Source organism: Anarhichas minor, unplaced genomic scaffold (genome assembly GCF_050575085.1).
Source record: "Anarhichas minor isolate MPS153535 unplaced genomic scaffold, ASM5057508v1 ptg000007l, whole genome shotgun sequence".
In the NCBI taxonomy this organism is placed as follows: Eukaryota; Metazoa; Chordata; class Actinopteri; order Perciformes; family Anarhichadidae; genus Anarhichas; species Anarhichas minor.
The window spans coordinates 7,955,969-7,973,561 of NW_027466453.1; the positions used below are offsets into that span (position 1 = coordinate 7,955,969).

The window sequence follows — 17,593 nt, forward strand, 5'->3', positions numbered from 1 at the left end:
GTTAGGCCCTAGTCTGAAACTCTGAAGCCCAACGTGGGGCTCGAACCCACGACCCTGAGATTAAGAGTCTCATGCTCTGCCGTCTGAGCTAGCCGGGCCTGGTACATCAAACAAAAGGTTGAGAGTTCGAATCCCATCTTGGGTGATAGTCTTTTGTACTGTGGACTACTGTTCTCAGGGGTGGCCTTCAGTCCTGTAACACACACCTCCGCCAACCCATCCCCCACTGTTGACATCAGTGGTCTGGGAGGATGCTGATTGTCGGCTTGATTCTAACACCAACTCCAGCTGGATTTACATTGACATTCTGTGTAACTTCTAGCAAAGTGAAATACATCTTTTGAACTGACAACTAAATCCATGTTGCACACCTTACAGCAATTTGGTTTTCTATGTTCTCATGATTTCATTCAGTCAAAATGGTACCTGTAGATATTCAAGGAAAACTTTGTTTTCAACAGAAACTACAGCAGAGATATCTGTTTTGCCAAACTACAAGGATGAAACTTGCAGGTAAAATAATCTGTCAGAAGTGGGGTTTGAACCCACGCCTCCATTTGGAGACCAGAAGTCTCTTTGCTGAGTAAGGAGAGAACCCTTGAGTCTGGCGCCTTAGACCACTCGGCCATCCTGACAGGTGAAACCCAAATTGTGCCTGGGGTTCACGAGTTACATCTAAATAGACATCATGGGTTGCCTCGATCGCAAGGTTCTGCTCTATTCAGCGTAACGAAAATGTCGTTGTCTCATGAATTTGATTTGAAGTTAGCTCATGAATGAGATTTGGAAGGGCTTTAATTTTAAAATGCTACATCAGAATGTCCTGTAACACACCCAAGTATAGCTAGGGTAAAAGCCTACAAATTCATCCCAGGTTAAGTCCTAGTCTGAAACTCTGAAGCCCAACGTCGGGCTCGAACCCACGACCCTGAGATTAAGAGTCTCATGCTCTGCCGTCTGAGCTAGCCGGGCCTGGTACATCAAACAAAAGGTTGAGAGTTCGAATCCCACCTTGGGTGATAGTCTTTTGTACTGTGGACTACTGTTCTCAGGGGTGGCCTTCAGTCCTGTAACACACACCTCCGCCAACCCATCCCCCACTGTTGACATCAGTGGTCTGGGAGGATGCTGATTGTCGGCTTGATTCTAACACCAACTCCAGCTGGATTTACATTGACATTCTGTGTAATTTCTAGCAAAGTGAAATACATCTTTTGAACTGACAACTAAATCCATGTTGCACACCTTACAGCAATTTGGTTTTCTATGTTCTCATGATTTCATTCAGTCAAAATGGTACCTGTAGATATTCAAGGAAAACTTTGTTTTCAACAGAAACTACAGCAGAGATATCTGTTTTGCCAAACTACAAGGATGAAACTTGCAGGTAAAATAATCTGTCAGAAGTGGGGTTTGAACCCACGCCTCCATTTGGAGACCAGAAGTCTCTTTGCTGAGTAAGGAGTGAACCCTTGAGTCTGGCGCCTTAGACCACTCTGCCATCCTGACAGGTGAAACCCAAATTGTGCCTGGGGTTCACGAGTTACATCTAAATAGACATCATGGGTTGCCTCGATCGCAAGGTTCTGCTCTATTCGGCGTAACGAAAATGTCGTTGTCTCATGAATTTGATTTGAAGTTAGCTCATGAATGAGATTTGGAAGGGCTTTAATTTTAAAATGCTACATCAAAATGTCCTGTAACACACCCAAGTATAGCTAGGGTAAACGCCTACAAATTCATCCCAGGTTAAGTCCTAGTCTGAAACTCTGAAGCCCAACGTGGGGCTCGAACCCACGACCCTGAGATTAAGAGTCTCATGCTCTGCCGTCTGAGCTAGCCGGGCCTGGTACATCAAACAAAAGGTTGAGAGTTCGAATCCCACCTTGGGTGATAGTCTTTTGTACTGTGGACTACTGTTCTCAGGGGTGGCCTTCAGTCCTGTAACACACACCTCCGCCAACCCATCCCCCACTGTTGACATCAGTGGTCTGGGAGGATGCTGATTGTCAGCTTGATTCTAAACCAACTCCAGCTGGATTTACATTGACATTCTGTGTAACTTCTAGCAAAGTGAAATACATCTTTTGAACTGACAACTAAATCCATGTTGCACACCTTACAGCAATTTGGTTTTCTATGTTCTCATGATTTCATTCAGTCAAAATGGTACCTGTAGATATTCAAGGAAAACTTTGTTTTCAACAGAAACTACAGCAGAGATATCTGTTTTGCCAAACTACAAGGATGAAACTTGCAGGTAAAATAATCTGTCAGAAGTGGGGTTTGAAACCACGCCTCCATTTGGAGACCAGAAGTCTCTTTGCTGAGTAAGGAGTGAACCCTTGAGTCTGGCGCCTTAGACCACTCGGCCATCCTGACAGGTGAAACCCAAATTGTGCCTGGGGTTCACGAGTTACATCTAAATAGATATCATGGGTTGCCTCGATCGCAAGGTTCTGCTCTATTCGGCGTAACGAAAATGTCGTTGTCTCATGAATTTGATTTGAAGTTAGCTCATGAATGAGATTTGGAAGGGCTTTAATTTTAAAATGCTACATCAAAATGTCCTGTAACAAACCCAAGTATAGCTAGGGTAAAAGCCTACAAATTCATCCCAGGTTAAGTCCTAGTCTGAAACTCTGAAGCCCAACGTGGGGCTCGAACCCACGACCCTGAGATTAAGAGTCTCATGCTCTGCCGTCTGAGCTAGCCGGGCCTGGTACATCAAACAAAAGGTTGAGAGTTCGAATCCCACCTTGGGTGATAGTCTTTTGTACTGTGGACTACTGTTCTCAGGGGTGGCCTTCAGTCCTGTAACACACACCTCCGCCAACCCATCCCCCACTGTTGACATCAGTGGTCTGGGAGGATGCTGATTGTCAGCTTGATTCTAACACCAACTCCAGCTGGATTTACATTGACATTCTGTGTAACTTCTAGCAAAGTGAAATACATCTTTTGAACTGACAACTAAATCCATGTTGCACACCTTACAGCAATTTGGTTTTCTATGTTCTCATGATTTCATTCAGTCAAAATGGTACCTGTAGATATTCAAGGAAAACTTTGTTTTCAACAGAAACTACAGCAGAGATATCTGTTTTGCCAAACTACAAGGATGAAACTTGCAGGTAAAATAATCTGTCAGAAGTGGGGTTTGAACCCACGCCTCCATTTGGAGACCAGAAGTCTCTTTGCTGAGTAAGGAGTGAACCCTTGAGTCTGGCGCCTTAGACCACTCGGCCATCCTGACAGGTGAAACCCAAATTGTGCCTGGGGTTCACGAGTTACATCTAAATAGATATCATGGGTTGCCTCGATCGCAAGGTTCTGCTCTATTCGGCGTAACGAAAATGTCGTTGTCTCATGAATTTGATTTGAAGTTAGCTCATGAATGAGATTTGGAAGGGCTTTAATTTTAAAATGCTACATCAAAATGTCCTGTAACAAACCCAAGTATAGCTAGGGTAAAAGCCTACAAATTCATCCCAGGTTAAGTCCTAGTCTGAAACTCTGAAGCCCAACGTGGGGCTCGAACCCACGACCCTGAGATTAAGAGTCTCATGCTCTGCCGTCTGAGCTAGCCGGGCCTGGTACATCAAACAAAAGGTTGAGAGTTCGAATCCCACCTTGGGTGATAGTCTTTTGTACTGTGGACTACTGTTCTCAGGGGTGGCCTTCAGTCCTGTAACACACACCTCCGCCAACCCATCCCCCACTGTTGACATCAGTGGTCTGGGAGGATGCTGATTGTCAGCTTGATTCTAACACCAACTCCAGCTGGATTTACATTGACATTCTGTGTAACTTCTAGCAAAGTGAAATACATCTTTTGAACTGACAACTAAATCCATGTTGCACACCTTACAGCAATTTGGTTTTCTATGTTCTCATGATTTCATTCAGTCAAAATGGTACCTGTAGATATTCAAGGAAAACTTTGTTTTCAACAGAAACTACAGCAGAGATATCTGTTTTGCCAAACTACAAGGATGAAACTTGCAGGTAAAATAATCTGTCAGAAGTGGGGTTTGAACCCACGCCTCCATTTGGAGACCAGAAGTCTCTTTGCTGAGTAAGGAGTGAACCCTTGAGTCTGGCGCCTTAGACCACTCTGCCATCCTGACAGGTGAAACCCAAATTGTGCCTGGGGTTCATGAGTTACATCTAAATAGACATCATGGGTTGCCTCGATCGCAAGGTTCTGCTCTATTCGGCGTAACGAAAATGTCGTTGTCTCATGAATTTGATTTGAAGTTAGCTCATGAATGAGATTTGGAAGGGCTTTAATTTTAAAATGCTACATCAAAATGTCCTGTAACACACCCAAGTATAGCTAGGGTAAACACCTACAAATTAATCCCAGGTTAAGCCCTAGTCTGAAACTCTGAAGCCCAACGTGGGGCTCGAACCCACGACCCTGAGATTAAGAGTCTCATGCTCTGCCGTCTGAGCTAGCCGGGCCTGGTACATCAAACAAAAGGTTGAGAGTTCGAATCCCACCTTGGGTGATAGTCTTTTGTACTGTGGACTACTGTTCTCAGGGGTGGCCTTCAGTCCTGTAACACACACCTCCGCCAACCCATCCCCCACTGTTGACATCAGTGGTCTGGGAGGATGCTGATTGTCAGCTTGATTCTAAACCAACTCCAGCTGGATTTACATTGACATTCTGTGTAACTTCTAGCAAAGTGAAATACATCTTTTGAACTGACAACTAAATCCATGTTGCACACCTAACAGCAATTTGGTTTTCTATGTTCTCATGATTTCATTCAGTCAAAATGGTACCTGTAGATATTCAAGGAAAACTTTGTTTTCAACAGAAACTACAGCAGAGATATCTGTTTTGCCAAACTACAAGGATGAAACTTGCAGGTAAAATAATCTGTCAGAAGTGGGGTTTGAACCTACGCCTCCATTTGGAGACCAGAAGTCTCTTTGCTGAGTAAGGAGTGAACCCTTGAGTCTGGCGCCTTAGACCACTCGGCCATCCTGACAGGTGAAACCCAAATTGTGCCTGGGGTTCACGAGTTACATCTAAATAGACATCATGGGTTGCCTCTATCGCAAGGTTCTGCTCTATTCGGCGTAACGAAAATGTCGTCTCATGAATTTGATTTGAAGTTAGCTCATGAATGAGATTTGGAAGGGCTTTAATTTTAAAATGCTACATCAAAATGTCCTGTAACACACCCAAGTATAGCTAGGGTAAACGCCTACAAATTCATCCCAGGTTAAGCCCTAGTCTGAAACTCTGAAGCCCAACGTGGGGCTCGAACCCACGACCCTGAGATTAAGAGTCTCATGCTCTGCCGTCTGAGCTAGCCGGGCCTGGTACATCAAACAAAAGGTTGAGAGTTCGAATCCCACCTTGGGTGATAGTCTTTTGTACTGTGGACTACTGTTCTCAGGGGTGGCCTTCAGTCCTGTAACACACACCTCCGCCAACCCATCCCCCACTGTTGACATCAGTGGTCTGGGAGGATGCTGATTGTCGGCTTGATTCTAACACCAACTCCAGCTGGATTTACATTGACATTCTGTGTAACTTCTAGCAAAGTGAAATACATCTTTTGAACTGACAACTAAATCTATGTTGCACACCTTACAGCAATTTGGTTTTCTATGTTCTCATGATTTCATTCAGTCAAAATGGTACCTGTAGATATTCAAGGAAAACTTTGTTTTCAACAGAAACTACAGCAGAGATATCTGTTTTGCCAAACTACAAGGATGAAACTTGCAGGTAAAATAATCTGTCAGAAGTGGGGTTTGAACCTACGCCTCCATTTGGAGACCAGAAGTCTCTTTGCTGAGTAAGGAGTGAACCCTTGAGTCTGGCGCCTTAGACCACTCGGCCATCCTGACAGGTGAAACCCAAATTGTGCCTGGGGTTCACGAGTTACATCTAAATAGACATCATGGGTTGCCTCGATCGCAAGGTTCTGCTCTATTCGGCGTAACGAAAATGTCGTTGTCTCATGAATTTGATTTGAAGTTAGCTCATGAATGAGATTTGGAAGGGCTTTAATTTTAAAATGCTACATCAAAATGTCCTGTAACAAACCCAAGTATAGCTAGGGTAAAAGCCTACAAATTCATCCCAGGTTAAGTCCTAGTCTGAAACTCTGAAGCCCAACGTGGGGCTCGAACCCACGACCCTGAGATTAAGAGTCTCATGCTCTGCCGTCTGAGCTAGCCGGGCCTGGTACATCAAACAAAAGGTTGAGAGTTCGAATCCCACCTTGGGTGATAGTCTTTTGTACTGTGGACTACTGTTCTCAGGGGTGGCCTTCAGTCCTGTAACACACACCTCCGCCAACCCATCCCCCACTGTTGACATCAGTGGTCTGGGAGGATGCTGATTGTCAGCTTGATTCTAACACCAACTCCAGCTGGATTTACATTGACATTCTGTGTAACTTCTAGCAAAGTGAAATACATCTTTTGAACTGACAACTAAATCCATGTTGCACACCTTACAGCAATTTGGTTTTCTATGTTCTCATGATTTCATTCAGTCAAAATGGTACCTGTAGATATTCAAGGAAAACTTTGTTTTCAACAGAAACTACAGCAGAGATATCTGTTTTGCCAAACTACAAGGATGAAACTTGCAGGTAAAATAATCTGTCAGAAGTGGGGTTTGAACCCACGCCTCCATTTGGAGACCAGAAGTCTCTTTGCTGAGTAAGGAGTGAACCCTTGAGTCTGGCGCCTTAGACCACTCTGCCATCCTGACAGGTGAAACCCAAATTGTGCCTGGGGTTCATGAGTTACATCTAAATAGACATCATGGGTTGCCTCGATCGCAAGGTTCTGCTCTATTCGGCGTAACGAAAATGTCGTTGTCTCATGAATTTGATTTGAAGTTAGCTCATGAATGAGATTTGGAAGGGCTTTAATTTTAAAATGCTACATCAAAATGTCCTGTAACACACCCAAGTATAGCTAGGGTAAACGCCTACAAATTCATCCCAGGTTAAGCCCTAGTCTGAAACTCTGAAGCCCAACGTGGGGCTCGAACCCACGACCCTGAGATTAAGAGTCTCATGCTCTGCCGTCTGAGCTAGCCGGGCCTGGTACATCAAACAAAAGGTTGAGAGTTCGAATCCCACCTTGGGTGATAGTCTTTTGTACTGTGGACTACTGTTCTCAGGGGTGGCCTTCAGTCCTGTAACACACACCTCCGCCAACCCATCCCCCACTGTTGACATCAGTGGTCTGGGAGGATGCTGATTGTCAGCTTGATTCTAAACCAACTCCAGCTGGATTTACATTGACATTCTGTGTAACTTCTAGCAAAGTGAAATACATCTTTTGAACTGACAACTAAATCCATGTTGCACACCTAACAGCAATTTGGTTTTCTATGTTCTCATGATTTCATTCAGTCAAAATGGTACCTGTAGATATTCAAGGAAAACTTTGTTTTCAACAGAAACTACAGCAGAGATATCTGTTTTGCCAAACTACAAGGATGAAACTTGCAGGTAAAATAATCTGTCAGAAGTGGGGTTTGAACCTACGCCTCCATTTGGAGACCAGAAGTCTCTTTGCTGAGTAAGGAGTGAACCCTTGAGTCTGGCGCCTTAGACCACTCGGCCATCCTGACAGGTGAAACCCAAATTGTGCCTGGGGTTCACGAGTTACATCTAAATAGACATCATGGGTTGCCTCTATCGCAAGGTTCTGCTCTATTCGGCGTAACGAAAATGTCGTCTCATGAATTTGATTTGAAGTTAGCTTATGAATGAGATTTGGAAGGGCTTTAATTTTAAAATGCTACATCAGAATGTCCCGTAACACACCCAAGTATAGCTAGGGTAAACGCCTACAAATTCATCCCAGGTTAAGCCCTAGTCTGAAACTCTGAAGCCCAACGTGGGGCTCGAACCCACGACCCTGAGATTAAGAGTCTCATGCTCTGCCGTCTGAGCTAGCCGGGCCTGGTACATCAAACAAAAGGTTGAGAGTTCGAATCCCACCTTGGGTGATAGTCTTTTGTACTGTGGACTACTGTTCTCAGGGGTGGCCTTCAGTCCTGTAACACACACCTCCGCCAACCAATCCCCCACTGTTGACATCAGTGGTCTGGGAGGATGCTGATTGTCAGCTTGATTCTAACACCAACTCCAGCTGGATTTACATTGACATTCTGTGTAACTTCTAGCAAAGTGAAATACATCTTTTGAACTGACAACTAAATCCATGTTGCACACCTTACAGCAATTTGGTTTTCTATGTTCTCATGATTTCATTCAGTCAAAATGGTACCTGTAGATATTCAAGGAAAACTTTGTTTTCAACAGAAACTACAGCAGAGATATCTGTTTTGCCAAACTACAAGGATGAAACTTGCAGGTAAAATAATCTGTCAGAAGTGGGGTTTGAACCCACGCCTCCATTTGGAGACCAGAAGTACCTTTGCTGAGTAAGGGCTGAACCCTTGAGTCTGGCGCCTTAGACCACTCGGCCATCCTGACAGGTGAAACCCAAATTGTGCCTGGGGTTCACGAGTTACATCTAAATAGACATCATGGGTTGCCTCGATCGCAAGGTTCTGCTCTATTCGGCGTAACGAAAATGTCGTTGTCTCATGAATTTGATTTGAAGTTAGCTCATGAATGAGATTTGGAAGGGCTTTAATTTTAAAATGCTACATCAAAATGTCCTGTAACACACCCAAGTATAGCTAGGGTAAACGCCTACAAATTCATCCCAGGTTAAGCCCTAGTCTGAAACTCTGAAGCCCAACGTGGGGCTCGAACCCACGACCCTGAGATTAAGAGTCTCATGCTCTGTCGTCTGAGCTAGCCGGGCCTGGTACATCAAACAAAAGGTTGAGAGTTCGAATCCCACCTTGGGTGATAGTCTTTTGTACTGTGGACTACTGTTCTCAGGGGTGGCCTTCAGTCCTGTAACACACACCTCCGCCAACCCATCCCCCACTGTTGACATCAGTGGTCTGGGAGGATGCTGATTGTCGGCTTGATTCTAACACCAACTCCAGCTGGATTTACATTGACATTCTGTGTAACTTCTAGCAAAGTGAAATACATCTTTTGAACTGACAACTAAATCTATGTTGCACACCTTACAGCAATTTGGTTTTCTATGTTCTCATGATTTCATTCAGTCAAAATGGTACCTGTAGATATTCAAGGAAAACTTTGTTTTCAACAGAAACTACAGCAGAGATATCTGTTTTGCCAAACTACAAGGATGAAACTTGCAGGTAAAATAATCTGTCAGAAGTGGGGTTTGAACCCACGCCTCCATTTGGAGACCAGAAGTCTCTTTGCTGAGTAAGGAGTGAACCCTTGAGTCTGGCGCCTTAGACCACTCGGCCATCCTGACAGGTGAAACCCAAATTGTGCCTGGGGTTCACGAGTTACATCTAAATAGACATCATGGGTTGCCTCTATCGTAAGGTTCTGCTTTATTCGGCATAACGAAAATGTCGTCTCATGAATTTGATTTGAAGTTAGCTCATGAATGAGATTTGGAAGGGCTTTAATTTTAAAATGCTACATCAGAATGTCCTGTAACACACCCAAGTATAGCTAGGGTAAACGCCTACAAATTCATCCCAGGTTAAGCCCTAGTCTGAAACTCTGAAGCCCAACGTGGGGCTCTAACCCACGACCCTGAGATTAAGAGTCTCATGCTCTGCCGTCTGAGCTAGCCGGGCCTGGTACATCAAACAAAAGGTTGAGAGTTCGAATCCCACCTTGGGTGATAGTCTTTTGTACTGTGGACTACTGTTCTCAGGGGTGGCCTTCAGTCCTGTAACACACACCTCCGCCAACCAATCCCCCACTGTTGACATCAGTGGTCTGGGAGGATGCTGATTGTCAGCTTGATTCTAACACCAACTCCAGCTGGATTTACATTGACATTCTGTGTAACTTCTAGCAAAGTGAAATACATCTTTTGAACTGACAACTAAATCCATGTTGCACACCTTACAGCAATTTGGTTTTCTATGTTCTCATGATTTCATTCAGTCAAAATGGTACCTGTAGATATTCAAGGAAAACTTTGTTTTCAACAGAAACTACAGCAGAGATATCTGTTTTGCCAAACTACAAGGATGAAACTTGCAGGTAAAATAATCTGTCAGAAGTGGGGTTTGAACCCACGCCTCCATTTGGAGACCAGAAGTACCTTTGCTGAGTAAGGGCTGAACCCTTGAGTCTGGCGCCTTAGACCACTCGGCCATCCTGACAGGTGAAACCCAAATTGTGCCTGGGGTTCACGAGTTACATCTAAATAGACATCATGGGTTGCCTCGATCGCAAGGTTCTGCTCTATTCGGCGTAACGAAAATGTCGTTGTCTCATGAATTTGATTTGAAGTTAGCTCATGAATGAGATTTGGAAGGGCTTTAATTTTAAAATGCTACATCAAAATGTCCTGTAACACACCCAAGTATAGCTAGGGTAAACGCCTACAAATTCATCCCAGGTTAAGCCCTAGTCTGAAACTCTGAAGCCCAACGTGGGGCTCGAACCCACGACCCTGAGATTAAGAGTCTCATGCTCTGTCGTCTGAGCTAGCCGGGCCTGGTACATCAAACAAAAGGTTGAGAGTTCGAATCCCACCTTGGGTGATAGTCTTTTGTACTGTGGACTACTGTTCTCAGGGGTGGCCTTCAGTCCTGTAACACACACCTCCGCCAACCCATCCCCCACTGTTGACATCAGTGGTCTGGGAGGATGCTGATTGTCGGCTTGATTCTAACACCAACTCCAGCTGGATTTACATTGACATTCTGTGTAACTTCTAGCAAAGTGAAATACATCTTTTGAACTGACAACTAAATCTATGTTGCACACCTTACAGCAATTTGGTTTTCTATGTTCTCATGATTTCATTCAGTCAAAATGGTACCTGTAGATATTCAAGGAAAACTTTGTTTTCAACAGAAACTACAGCAGAGATATCTGTTTTGCCAAACTACAAGGATGAAACTTGCAGGTAAAATAATCTGTCAGAAGTGGGGTTTGAACCCACGCCTCCATTTGGAGACCAGAAGTACCTTTGCTGAGTAAGGACTGAACCCTTGAGTCTGGCGCCTTAGACCACTCGGCCATCCTGACAGGTGAAACCCAAATTGTGCCTGGGGTTCACGAGTTACATCTAAATAGACATCATGGGTTGCCTCGATCGCAAGGTTCTGCTCTATTCGGCGTAACGAAAATGTCGTTGTCTCATGAATTTGATTTGAAGTTAGCTCATGAATGAGATTTGGAAGGGCTTTAATTTTAAAATGCTACATCAAAATGTCCTGTAACACACCCAAGTATAGCTAGGGTAAACACCTACAAATTCATCCCAGGTTAAGCCCTAGTCTGAAACTCTGAAGCCCAACGTGGGGCTCGAACCCACGACCCTGAGATTAAGAGTCTCATGCTCTGCCGTCTGAGCTAGCCGGGCCTGGTACATCAAACAAAAGGTTGAGAGTTCGAATCCCACCTTGGGTGATAGTCTTTTGTACTGTGGACTACTGTTCTCATGGGTGGCCTTCAGTCCTGTAACACACACCTCCGCCAACCCATCCCCCACTGTTGACATCAGTGGTCTGGGAGGATGCTGATTGTCAGCTTGATTCTAACACCAACTCCAGCTGGATTTACATTGACATTCTGTGTAACTTCTAGCAAAGTGAAATACATCTTTTGAACTGACAACTAAATCCATGTTGCACACCTTACAGCAATTTGGTTTTCTATGTTCTCATGATTTCATTCAGTCAAAATGGTACCTGTAGATATTCAAGGAAAACTTTGTTTTCAACAGAAACTACAGCAGAGATATCTGTTTTGCCAAACTACAAGGATGAAACTTGCAGGTAAAATAATCTGTCAGAAGTGGGGTTTGAACCCACGCCTCCATTTGGAGACCAGAAGTCTCTTTGCTGAGTAAGGAGTGAACCCTTGAGTCTGGCGCCTTAGACCACTCGGCCATCCTGACAGGTGAAACCCAAATTGTGCCTGGGATTCACGAGTTACATCTAAATAGACATCATGGGTTGCCTCGATCGCAAGGTTCTGCTCTATTCGGCGTAACGAAAATGTCGTTGTCTCATGAATTTGATTTGAAGTTAGCTCATGAATGAGATTTGGAAGGGCTTTAATTTTAAAATGCTACATCAAAATGTCCTGTAACACACCCAAGTATAGCTAGGGTAAACGCCTACAAATTCATCCCAGGTTAAGCCCTAGTCTGAAACTCTGAAGCCCAACGTGGGGCTCGAACCCACGACCCTGAGATTAAGAGTCTCATGCTCTGCCGTCTGAGCTAGCCGGGCCTGGTACATCAAACAAAAGGTTGAGAGTTCGAATCCCACCTTGGGTGATAGTCTTTTGTAGTGTGGACTACTGTTCTCAGGGGTGGCCTTCAGTCCTGTAACACACACCTCCGCCAACCCATCCCCCACTGTTGACATCAGTGGTCTGGGAGGATGCTGATTGTCAGCTTGATTCTAACACCAACTCCAGCTGGATTTACATTGACATTCTGTGTAACTTCTAGCAAAGTGAAATACATCTTTTGAACTGACAACTAAATCCATGTTGCACACCTTACAGCAATTTGGTTTTCTATGTTCTCATGATTTCATTCAGTCAAAATGGTACCTGTAGATATTCAAGGAAAACTTTGTTTTCAACAGAAACTACAGCAGAGATATCTGTTTTGCCAAACTACAAGGATGAAACTTGCAGGTAAAATAATCTGTCAGAAGTGGGGTTTGAACCCACGCCTCCATTTGGAGACCAGAAGTCTCTTTGCTGAGTAAGGAGTGAACCCTTGAGTCTGGCGCCTTAGACCACTCGGCCATCCTGACAGGTGAAACCCAAATTGTGCCTGGGATTCACGAGTTACATCTAAATAGACATCATGGGTTGCCTCGATCGCAAGGTTCTGCTCTATTCGGCGTAACGAAAATGTCGTTGTCTCATGAATTTGATTTGAAGTTAGCTCATGAATGAGATTTGGAAGGGCTTTAATTTTAAAATGCTACATCAGAATGTCCTGTAACAAACCCAAGTATAGCTAGGGTAAAAGCCTACAAATTCATCCCAGGTTAAGTCCTAGTCTGAAACTCTGAAGCCCAACGTGGGGCTCGAACCCACGACCCTGAGATTAAGAGTCTCATGCTCTGCCGTCTGAGCTAGCCGGGCCTGGTACATCAAACAAAAGGTTGAGAGTTCGAATCCCACCTTGGGTGATAGTCTTTTGTACTGTGGACTACTGTTCTCAGGGGTGGCCTTCAGTCCTGTAACACACACCTCCGCCAACCCATCCCCCACTGTTGACATCAGTGGTCTGGGAGGATGCTGATTGTCAGCTTGATTCTAACACCAACTCCAGCTGGATTTACATTGACATTCTGTGTAACTTCTAGCAAAGTGAAATACATCTTTTGAACTGACAACTAAATCCATGTTGCACACCTTACAGCAATTTGGTTTTCTATGTTCTCATGATTTCATTCAGTCAAAATGGTACCTGTAGATATTCAAGGAAAACTTTGTTTTCAACAGAAACTACAGCAGAGATATCTGTTTTGCCAAACTACAAGGATGAAACTTGCAGGTAAAATAATCTGTCAGAAGTGGGGTTTGAACCCACGCCTCCATTTGGAGACCAGAAGTCTCTTTGCTGAGTAAGGAGTGAACCCTTGAGTCTGGCGCCTTAGACCACTCGGCCATCCTGACAGGTGAAACCCAAATTGTGCCTGGGATTCACGAGTTACATCTAAATAGACATCATGGGTTGCCTCGATCGCAAGGTTCTGCTCTATTCGGCATAACGAAAATGTCGTTGTCTCATGAATTTGATTTGAAGTTAGCTCATGAATGAGATTTGGAAGGGCTTTAATTTTAAAATGCTACATCAAAATGTCCTGTAACACACCCAAGTATAGCTAGGGTAAACGCCTACAAATTCATCCCAGGTTAAGCCCTAGTCTGAAACTCTGAAGCCCAACGTGGGGCTCGAACCCACGACCCTGAGATTAAGAGTCTCATGCTCTGCCGTCTGAGCTAGCCGGGCCTGGTACATCAAACAAAAGGTTGAGAGTTCGAATCCCACCTTGGGTGATAGTCTTTTGTACTGTGGACTACTGTTCTCAGGGGTGGCCTTCAGTCCTGTAACACACACCTCCGCCAACCCATCCCCCACTGTTGACATCAGTGGTCTGGGAGGATGCTGATTGTCAGCTTGATTCTAACACCAACTCCAGCTGGATTTACATTGACATTCTGTGTAACTTCTAGCAAAGTGAAATACATCTTTTGAACTGACAACTAAATCCATGTTGCACACCTTACAGCAATTTGGTTTTCTATGTTCTCATGATTTCATTCAGTCAAAATGGTACCTGTAGATATTCAAGGAAAACTTTGTTTTCAACAGAAACTACAGCAGAGATATCTGTTTTGCCAAACTACAAGGATGAAACTTGCAGGTAAAATAATCTGTCAGAAGTGGGGTTTGAACCCACGCCTCCATTTGGAGACCAGAAGTCTCTTTGCTGAGTAAGGAGTGAACCCTTGAGTCTGGCGCCTTAGACCACTCGGCCATCCTGACAGGTGAAACCCAAATTGTGCCTGGGATTCACGAGTTACATCTAAATAGACATCATGGGTTGCCTCGATCGCAAGGTTCTGCTCTATTCGGCGTAACGAAAATGTCATTGTCTCATGAATTTGATTTGAAGTTAGCTCATGAATGAGATTTGGAAGGGCTTTAATTTTAAAATGCTACATCAGAATGTCCTGTAACAAACCCAAGTATAGCTAGGGTAAAAGCCTACAAATTCATCCCAGGTTAAGTCCTAGTCTGAAACTCTGAAGCCCAACGTGGGGCTCGAACCCACGACCCTGAGATTAAGAGTCTCATGCTCTGCCGTCTGAGCTAGCCGGGCCTGGTACATCAAACAAAAGGTTGAGAGTTCGAATCCCACCTTGGGTGATAGTCTTTTGTACTGTGGACTACTGTTCTCAGGGGTGGCCTTCAGTCCTGTAACACACACCTCCGCCAACCCATCCCCCACTGTTGACATCAGTGGTCTGGGAGGATGCTGATTGTCAGTTTGATTCTAACACCAACTCCAGCTGGATTTACATTGACATTCTGTGTAACTTCTAGCAAAGTGAAATACATCTTTTGAACTGACAACTAAATCCATGTTGCACACCTTACAGCAATTTGGTTTTCTATGTTCTCATGATTTCATTCAGTCAAAATGGTACCTGTAGATATTCAAGGAAAACTTTGTTTTCAACAGAAACTACAGCAGAGATATCTGTTTTGCCAAACTACAAGGATGAAACTTGCAGGTAAAATAATCTGTCAGAAGTGGGGTTTGAACCCACGCCTCCATTTGGAGACCAGAAGTCTCTTTGCTGAGTAAGGAGTGAACCCTTGAGTCTGGCGCCTTAGACCACTCGGCCATCCTGACAGGTGAAACCCAAATTGTGCCTGGGATTCACGAGTTACATCTAAATAGACATCATGGGTTGCCTCGATCGCAAGGTTCTGCTCTATTCGGCGTAACGAAAATGTCGTTGTCTCATGAATTTGATTTGAAGTTAGCTCATGAATGAGATTTGGAAGGGCTTTAATTTTAAAATGCTACATCAGAATGTCCTGTAACAAACCCAAGTATAGCTAGGGTAAAAGCCTACAAATTCATCCCAGGTTAAGTCCTAGTCTGAAACTCTGAAGCCCAACGTGGGGCTCGAACCCACGACCCTGAGATTAAGAGTCTCATGCTCTGCCGTCTGAGCTAGCCGGGCCTGGTACATCAAACAAAAGGTTGAGAGTTCGAATCCCACCTTGGGTGATAGTCTTTTGTACTGTGGACGACTGTTCTCATGGGTGGCCTTCAGTCCTGTAACACACACCTCCGCCAACCCATCCCCCACTGTTGACATCAGTGGTCTGGGAGGATGCTGATTGTCAGCTTGATTCTAACACCAACTCCAGCTGGATTTACATTGACATTCTGTGTAACTTCTAGCAAAGTGAAATACATCTTTTGAACTGACAACTAAATCCATGTTGCACACCTTACAGCAATTTGGTTTTCTATGTTCTCATGATTTCATTCAGTCAAAATGGTACCTGTAGATATTCAAGGAAAACTTTGTTTTCAACAGAAACTACAGCAGAGATATCTGTTTTGCCAAACTACAAGGATGAAACTTGCAGGTAAAATAATCTGTCAGAAGTGGGGTTTGAACCCACGCCTCCATTTGGAGACCAGAAGTCTCTTTGCTGAGTAAGGAGTGAACCCTTGAGTCTGGCGCCTTAGACCACTCGGCCATCCTGACAGGTGAAACCCAAATTGTGCCTGGGGTTCACGAGTTACATCTAAATAGACATCATGGGTTGCCTCTATCGTAAGGTTCTGCTTTATTCGGCATAACGAAAATGTCGTCTCATGAATTTGATTTGAAGTTAGCTCATGAATGAGATTTGGAAGGGCTTTAATTTTAAAATGCTACATCAAAATGTCCTGTAACACACCCAAGTATAGCTAGGGTAAACGCCTACAAATTCATCCCAGGTTAAGCCCTAGTCTGAAACTCTGAAGCCCAACGTGGGGCTCGAACCCACGACCCTGAGATTAAGAGTCTCATGCTCTGCCGTCTGAGCTAGCCGGGCCTGGTACATCAAACAAAAGGTTGAGAGTTCGAATCCCACCTTGGGTGATAGTCTTTTGTACTGTGGACTACTGTTCTCATGGGTGGCCTTCAGTCCTGTAACACACACCTCCGCCAACCCATCCCCCACTGTTGACATCAGTGGTCTGGGAGGATGCTGATTGTCAGCTTGATTCTAACACCAACTCCAGCTGGATTTACATTGACATTCTGTGTAACTTCTAGCAAAGTGAAATACATCTTTTGAACTGACAACTAAATCCATGTTGCACACCTTACAGCAATTTGGTTTTCTATGTTCTCATGATTTCATTCAGTCAAAATGGTACCTGTAGATATTCAAGGAAAACTTTGTTTTCAACAGAAACTACAGCAGAGATATCTGTTTTGCCAAACTACAAGGATGAAACTTGCAGGTAAAATAATCTGTCAGAAGTGGGGTTTGAACCCACGCCTCCATTTGGAGACCAGAAGTACCTTTGCTGAGTAAGGACTGAACCCTTGAGTCTGGCGCCTTAGACCACTCGGCCATCCTGACAGGTGAAACCCAAATTGTGCCTGGGGTTCACGAGTTACATCTAAATAGACATCATGGGTTGCCTCGATCGCAAGGTTCTGCTCTATTCGGCGTAACGAAAATGTCGTTGTCTCATGAATTTGATTTGAAGTTAGCTCATGAATGAGATTTGGAAGGGCTTTAATTTTAAAATGCTACATCAAAATGTCCTGTAACACACCCAAGTATAGCTAGGGTAAACGCCTACAAATTCATCCCAGGTTAAGCCCTAGTCTGAAACTCTGAAGCCCAACGTGGGGCTCGAACCCACGACCCTGAGATTAAGAGTCTCATGCTCTGCCGTCTGAGCTAGCCGGGCCTGGTACATCAAACAAAAGGTTGAGAGTTC

The 17,593-nt window shown here is 44.3% G+C and overlaps 39 non-coding genes across 39 annotated transcripts; all 39 read right to left on the bottom strand.

Moving 5' to 3' along the window:
• Positions 1-25: 25 nt before the first annotated feature.
• Positions 26-98, bottom strand: trnak-cuu (transfer RNA lysine (anticodon CUU)). Its single transcript has one exon. It is a non-coding gene; the product is annotated as a tRNA-Lys (tRNA).
• Positions 99-524: 426 nt separating this feature from the next.
• trnal-caa (transfer RNA leucine (anticodon CAA)) lies at positions 525-635 on the bottom strand. Its single transcript has 2 exons — positions 598-635; positions 525-570 (listed from the first exon to the last, which is right to left on the bottom strand). It is a non-coding gene; the product is annotated as a tRNA-Leu (tRNA).
• Positions 636-1,398: 763 nt separating this feature from the next.
• trnal-caa (transfer RNA leucine (anticodon CAA)) lies at positions 1,399-1,509 on the bottom strand. The gene is made up of 2 exons: positions 1,472-1,509; positions 1,399-1,444 (listed from the first exon to the last, which is right to left on the bottom strand). It is a non-coding gene; the product is annotated as a tRNA-Leu (tRNA).
• Positions 1,510-1,773: 264 nt separating this feature from the next.
• trnak-cuu (transfer RNA lysine (anticodon CUU)) lies at positions 1,774-1,846 on the bottom strand. Its single transcript has one exon. It is a non-coding gene; the product is annotated as a tRNA-Lys (tRNA).
• A 425-nt stretch (positions 1,847-2,271) lies between these two features.
• On the bottom strand, positions 2,272-2,382 carry trnal-caa (transfer RNA leucine (anticodon CAA)). The gene is made up of 2 exons: positions 2,345-2,382; positions 2,272-2,317 (listed from the first exon to the last, which is right to left on the bottom strand). It is a non-coding gene; the product is annotated as a tRNA-Leu (tRNA).
• Positions 2,383-2,646: 264 nt separating this feature from the next.
• On the bottom strand, positions 2,647-2,719 carry trnak-cuu (transfer RNA lysine (anticodon CUU)). The gene has a single exon. It is a non-coding gene; the product is annotated as a tRNA-Lys (tRNA).
• Positions 2,720-3,145: 426 nt separating this feature from the next.
• Positions 3,146-3,256, bottom strand: trnal-caa (transfer RNA leucine (anticodon CAA)). The gene is made up of 2 exons: positions 3,219-3,256; positions 3,146-3,191 (listed from the first exon to the last, which is right to left on the bottom strand). It is a non-coding gene; the product is annotated as a tRNA-Leu (tRNA).
• A 264-nt stretch (positions 3,257-3,520) lies between these two features.
• Positions 3,521-3,593, bottom strand: trnak-cuu (transfer RNA lysine (anticodon CUU)). Its single transcript has one exon. It is a non-coding gene; the product is annotated as a tRNA-Lys (tRNA).
• Positions 3,594-4,019: 426 nt separating this feature from the next.
• Positions 4,020-4,130, bottom strand: trnal-caa (transfer RNA leucine (anticodon CAA)). Its single transcript has 2 exons — positions 4,093-4,130; positions 4,020-4,065 (listed from the first exon to the last, which is right to left on the bottom strand). It is a non-coding gene; the product is annotated as a tRNA-Leu (tRNA).
• Positions 4,131-4,394: 264 nt separating this feature from the next.
• Positions 4,395-4,467, bottom strand: trnak-cuu (transfer RNA lysine (anticodon CUU)). Its single transcript has one exon. It is a non-coding gene; the product is annotated as a tRNA-Lys (tRNA).
• A 425-nt stretch (positions 4,468-4,892) lies between these two features.
• Positions 4,893-5,003, bottom strand: trnal-caa (transfer RNA leucine (anticodon CAA)). The gene is made up of 2 exons: positions 4,966-5,003; positions 4,893-4,938 (listed from the first exon to the last, which is right to left on the bottom strand). It is a non-coding gene; the product is annotated as a tRNA-Leu (tRNA).
• Positions 5,004-5,264: 261 nt separating this feature from the next.
• trnak-cuu (transfer RNA lysine (anticodon CUU)) lies at positions 5,265-5,337 on the bottom strand. The gene has a single exon. It is a non-coding gene; the product is annotated as a tRNA-Lys (tRNA).
• Positions 5,338-5,763: 426 nt separating this feature from the next.
• Positions 5,764-5,874, bottom strand: trnal-caa (transfer RNA leucine (anticodon CAA)). The gene is made up of 2 exons: positions 5,837-5,874; positions 5,764-5,809 (listed from the first exon to the last, which is right to left on the bottom strand). It is a non-coding gene; the product is annotated as a tRNA-Leu (tRNA).
• A 264-nt stretch (positions 5,875-6,138) lies between these two features.
• Positions 6,139-6,211, bottom strand: trnak-cuu (transfer RNA lysine (anticodon CUU)). Its single transcript has one exon. It is a non-coding gene; the product is annotated as a tRNA-Lys (tRNA).
• Positions 6,212-6,637: 426 nt separating this feature from the next.
• trnal-caa (transfer RNA leucine (anticodon CAA)) lies at positions 6,638-6,748 on the bottom strand. The gene is made up of 2 exons: positions 6,711-6,748; positions 6,638-6,683 (listed from the first exon to the last, which is right to left on the bottom strand). It is a non-coding gene; the product is annotated as a tRNA-Leu (tRNA).
• Positions 6,749-7,012: 264 nt separating this feature from the next.
• Positions 7,013-7,085, bottom strand: trnak-cuu (transfer RNA lysine (anticodon CUU)). Its single transcript has one exon. It is a non-coding gene; the product is annotated as a tRNA-Lys (tRNA).
• Positions 7,086-7,510: 425 nt separating this feature from the next.
• Positions 7,511-7,621, bottom strand: trnal-caa (transfer RNA leucine (anticodon CAA)). Its single transcript has 2 exons — positions 7,584-7,621; positions 7,511-7,556 (listed from the first exon to the last, which is right to left on the bottom strand). It is a non-coding gene; the product is annotated as a tRNA-Leu (tRNA).
• A 261-nt stretch (positions 7,622-7,882) lies between these two features.
• trnak-cuu (transfer RNA lysine (anticodon CUU)) lies at positions 7,883-7,955 on the bottom strand. The gene has a single exon. It is a non-coding gene; the product is annotated as a tRNA-Lys (tRNA).
• A 426-nt stretch (positions 7,956-8,381) lies between these two features.
• trnal-caa (transfer RNA leucine (anticodon CAA)) lies at positions 8,382-8,492 on the bottom strand. The gene is made up of 2 exons: positions 8,455-8,492; positions 8,382-8,427 (listed from the first exon to the last, which is right to left on the bottom strand). It is a non-coding gene; the product is annotated as a tRNA-Leu (tRNA).
• A 264-nt stretch (positions 8,493-8,756) lies between these two features.
• Positions 8,757-8,829, bottom strand: trnak-cuu (transfer RNA lysine (anticodon CUU)). Its single transcript has one exon. It is a non-coding gene; the product is annotated as a tRNA-Lys (tRNA).
• Positions 8,830-9,255: 426 nt separating this feature from the next.
• Positions 9,256-9,366, bottom strand: trnal-caa (transfer RNA leucine (anticodon CAA)). Its single transcript has 2 exons — positions 9,329-9,366; positions 9,256-9,301 (listed from the first exon to the last, which is right to left on the bottom strand). It is a non-coding gene; the product is annotated as a tRNA-Leu (tRNA).
• Positions 9,367-9,627: 261 nt separating this feature from the next.
• On the bottom strand, positions 9,628-9,700 carry trnak-cuu (transfer RNA lysine (anticodon CUU)). Its single transcript has one exon. It is a non-coding gene; the product is annotated as a tRNA-Lys (tRNA).
• A 426-nt stretch (positions 9,701-10,126) lies between these two features.
• Positions 10,127-10,237, bottom strand: trnal-caa (transfer RNA leucine (anticodon CAA)). The gene is made up of 2 exons: positions 10,200-10,237; positions 10,127-10,172 (listed from the first exon to the last, which is right to left on the bottom strand). It is a non-coding gene; the product is annotated as a tRNA-Leu (tRNA).
• Positions 10,238-11,000: 763 nt separating this feature from the next.
• Positions 11,001-11,111, bottom strand: trnal-caa (transfer RNA leucine (anticodon CAA)). Its single transcript has 2 exons — positions 11,074-11,111; positions 11,001-11,046 (listed from the first exon to the last, which is right to left on the bottom strand). It is a non-coding gene; the product is annotated as a tRNA-Leu (tRNA).
• A 264-nt stretch (positions 11,112-11,375) lies between these two features.
• On the bottom strand, positions 11,376-11,448 carry trnak-cuu (transfer RNA lysine (anticodon CUU)). Its single transcript has one exon. It is a non-coding gene; the product is annotated as a tRNA-Lys (tRNA).
• Positions 11,449-11,874: 426 nt separating this feature from the next.
• On the bottom strand, positions 11,875-11,985 carry trnal-caa (transfer RNA leucine (anticodon CAA)). Its single transcript has 2 exons — positions 11,948-11,985; positions 11,875-11,920 (listed from the first exon to the last, which is right to left on the bottom strand). It is a non-coding gene; the product is annotated as a tRNA-Leu (tRNA).
• A 264-nt stretch (positions 11,986-12,249) lies between these two features.
• trnak-cuu (transfer RNA lysine (anticodon CUU)) lies at positions 12,250-12,322 on the bottom strand. Its single transcript has one exon. It is a non-coding gene; the product is annotated as a tRNA-Lys (tRNA).
• Positions 12,323-12,748: 426 nt separating this feature from the next.
• trnal-caa (transfer RNA leucine (anticodon CAA)) lies at positions 12,749-12,859 on the bottom strand. The gene is made up of 2 exons: positions 12,822-12,859; positions 12,749-12,794 (listed from the first exon to the last, which is right to left on the bottom strand). It is a non-coding gene; the product is annotated as a tRNA-Leu (tRNA).
• Positions 12,860-13,123: 264 nt separating this feature from the next.
• trnak-cuu (transfer RNA lysine (anticodon CUU)) lies at positions 13,124-13,196 on the bottom strand. The gene has a single exon. It is a non-coding gene; the product is annotated as a tRNA-Lys (tRNA).
• Positions 13,197-13,622: 426 nt separating this feature from the next.
• Positions 13,623-13,733, bottom strand: trnal-caa (transfer RNA leucine (anticodon CAA)). Its single transcript has 2 exons — positions 13,696-13,733; positions 13,623-13,668 (listed from the first exon to the last, which is right to left on the bottom strand). It is a non-coding gene; the product is annotated as a tRNA-Leu (tRNA).
• Positions 13,734-13,997: 264 nt separating this feature from the next.
• Positions 13,998-14,070, bottom strand: trnak-cuu (transfer RNA lysine (anticodon CUU)). Its single transcript has one exon. It is a non-coding gene; the product is annotated as a tRNA-Lys (tRNA).
• Positions 14,071-14,496: 426 nt separating this feature from the next.
• Positions 14,497-14,607, bottom strand: trnal-caa (transfer RNA leucine (anticodon CAA)). The gene is made up of 2 exons: positions 14,570-14,607; positions 14,497-14,542 (listed from the first exon to the last, which is right to left on the bottom strand). It is a non-coding gene; the product is annotated as a tRNA-Leu (tRNA).
• A 264-nt stretch (positions 14,608-14,871) lies between these two features.
• On the bottom strand, positions 14,872-14,944 carry trnak-cuu (transfer RNA lysine (anticodon CUU)). Its single transcript has one exon. It is a non-coding gene; the product is annotated as a tRNA-Lys (tRNA).
• Positions 14,945-15,370: 426 nt separating this feature from the next.
• Positions 15,371-15,481, bottom strand: trnal-caa (transfer RNA leucine (anticodon CAA)). Its single transcript has 2 exons — positions 15,444-15,481; positions 15,371-15,416 (listed from the first exon to the last, which is right to left on the bottom strand). It is a non-coding gene; the product is annotated as a tRNA-Leu (tRNA).
• A 264-nt stretch (positions 15,482-15,745) lies between these two features.
• trnak-cuu (transfer RNA lysine (anticodon CUU)) lies at positions 15,746-15,818 on the bottom strand. Its single transcript has one exon. It is a non-coding gene; the product is annotated as a tRNA-Lys (tRNA).
• A 426-nt stretch (positions 15,819-16,244) lies between these two features.
• On the bottom strand, positions 16,245-16,355 carry trnal-caa (transfer RNA leucine (anticodon CAA)). Its single transcript has 2 exons — positions 16,318-16,355; positions 16,245-16,290 (listed from the first exon to the last, which is right to left on the bottom strand). It is a non-coding gene; the product is annotated as a tRNA-Leu (tRNA).
• A 261-nt stretch (positions 16,356-16,616) lies between these two features.
• Positions 16,617-16,689, bottom strand: trnak-cuu (transfer RNA lysine (anticodon CUU)). Its single transcript has one exon. It is a non-coding gene; the product is annotated as a tRNA-Lys (tRNA).
• A 426-nt stretch (positions 16,690-17,115) lies between these two features.
• Positions 17,116-17,226, bottom strand: trnal-caa (transfer RNA leucine (anticodon CAA)). Its single transcript has 2 exons — positions 17,189-17,226; positions 17,116-17,161 (listed from the first exon to the last, which is right to left on the bottom strand). It is a non-coding gene; the product is annotated as a tRNA-Leu (tRNA).
• Positions 17,227-17,490: 264 nt separating this feature from the next.
• trnak-cuu (transfer RNA lysine (anticodon CUU)) lies at positions 17,491-17,563 on the bottom strand. Its single transcript has one exon. It is a non-coding gene; the product is annotated as a tRNA-Lys (tRNA).
• Positions 17,564-17,593: the final 30 nt, after the last annotated feature.